The sequence below is a fragment of the Melanerpes formicivorus genome, unplaced genomic scaffold, assembly GCF_026170545.1.
Source record: "Melanerpes formicivorus ecotype bairdi unplaced genomic scaffold, bMelFor1.0.p_v2 SCAF_170, whole genome shotgun sequence".
In the NCBI taxonomy this organism is placed as follows: Eukaryota; Metazoa; Chordata; class Aves; order Piciformes; family Picidae; genus Melanerpes; species Melanerpes formicivorus.
Window position 1 is genome coordinate 611241 of NW_027142522.1, and position 2360 is coordinate 613600.

Here is a 2360-nt window from a genome sequence, read left to right on the forward strand (position 1 = left end):
CACCATTTGATCATTTCATTTCAGAGAGCACCCACACCAGTTCATTTCAGGCCAGCATTGCACCATTTCACCTGGTCTCATTTCAGAGAGCCCCCATACCTTTTCATTTCAGGCCAGCATTGCACCATTTGATCATTTTATTTCAGAGAGCCCCCACACCAGTTCATTTCAGGCCAGCATTGAACCGTTTCACCTGGTCTCATTTCAGAGAGCCCCCACACCAGTTCATTTCAGGCCAGCATTGCACCATTTGATCATTTCATTTCAGAGAGCACCCACACCAGTTCATTTCAGGCCAGCATTGCACCATTTCACCTGGTCTCATTTCAGAGAGCCCCCATACCTTTTCATTTCAGGCCAGCATTGCACCATTTGATCATTTCATTTCAGAGAGCCCCCACACCAGTTCATTTCAGGCCAGCATTGCACCATTTCACCTGGTCTCATTTCAGAGAGCCCCCACATCGTATCATTTCAGGACAGCATTGCACCATTTGATCATTTCATTTCAGAGAGCCCCCACACCAGTTCATTTCAGGCCAGCATTGCACCATTTGATCATTTCATTTCAGAGAGCGACCACACCAGTTCATTTCAGGCCAGCATTGCACCATTTCACCTGGTCTCATTTCAGAGAGCCCCCATACCGTTTCATTTCAGGACAGCATTGCACCATTTGATCATTTCATTTCAGAGAGCCCCCATACCGTTTCATTTCAGGCCAGCATTGCACCATTTGATCATTTCATTTCAGAGAGCCCCCACACCGTTTCATTTCAGGACAGCATTGCACCATTTGATCATTTCATTTCAGAGAGCCCCCACACCGTTTCATTTCAGTCCAGCATTGCACCATTTGACCATTTGATTTCAGAGAGCCCCCACACCGTCTCATTTCAGGCCAGCATTGCACCATTTCACCTGGTCTCATTTCAGAGGGCCCCACACCGTTTCATTTCAGGCCAGCATTGCACCATTTCACCTAGTCTCATTTCAGAGAGCCCCACACCGTTTCATTTCTAGGCCAGCATTGCACCATTTCACCTCTTTTCATTTCAGAGAGCCCCTACAACAGTTCATTTCTGGCCAGCATTGCACCATTTGATCATTTCATTTCAGAGAGCGCACACACAAGTTCATTTCAGGACAGCATTGCACCATTTCACCTGGTCTCATTTCAGAGAGCCCCCATACCGTTTCATTTCAGGCCAGCATTGCACCATTTGATCATTTCATTTCAGAGAGCCCCCACACCGTTTCATTTCAGGACAGCATTGCACCATTTGACCATTTCATTTCAGAGAGCCCCCACACCGTTTCATTTCAGGACAGCATTGCACCATTTGATCATTTCATTTCAGAGAGCCCCCACACCAGTTCATTTCAGGCCAGGATTGCACCATTTGATCATTTCATTTCAGAGAGCCCCCACACCGTTTCATTTCAGGCCAGCATTGCACCATTTGATCATTTCATTTCAGAGAGCCCCCACACCGTTTCATTTCAGGCCAGCATTGCACCATTTCACCTGGTCTCATTACAGAGAGCCCCCACACCAGTTCATTTCAGGCCAGCATTGCACCATTTGATCATTTCATTTCAGAGAGCACCCACACCAGTTCATTTCAGGCCAGCATTGCACCATTTCACCTGGTCTCATTTCAGAGAGCCCCCATACCTTTTGATTTCAGGCCAGCATTGCACCATTTGATCATTTTATTTCAGAGAGCGCCCACACCAGTTCATTTCAGGCCAGCATTGCAACATTTCACCTCTTATCATTTCACAGAGCCCCTACACCAGTTCATTTCAGGCCAGCATTGCACCATTTCACCTGGTCTCATTTCAGAGAGCCCCCACACCAGTTCATTTCAGGCCAGCATTGCACCATTTGATCATTTCATTTCAGAGAGCGCCCACACCAGTTCATTTCAGGCCAGCATTGCACCATTTCACCTGGTCTCATTTCAGAGAGCCCCAACACCAGTTCATTTCAGGCCAGCATTGCACCATTTCACGTCTTTTCATTTCACAGAGCCCCTACAGCAGTTCATTTCAGGCCAGCATTGCACCATTTCACCTGGTCTCATTTCAGAGAGCCCCCACACCAGTTCATTTCAGGCCAGCATTGCACCATTTGATCATTTCATTTCAGAGAGCGCCCTCACCAGTTCATTTCAGGCCAGCATTGCACCATTTCACCTGGTCTCATTTCAGAGAGTCCCCACACCATTTCATTTCAGGCCAGCATTGCACCATTTCACCTCTTTTCATTTCAGAGAGACCCGCCAACAGTTCATTTCAGGCCAGCATTGCACCATTTCACCTGGTCTCATTTCAGAGAGCCCCCACACCAGTTC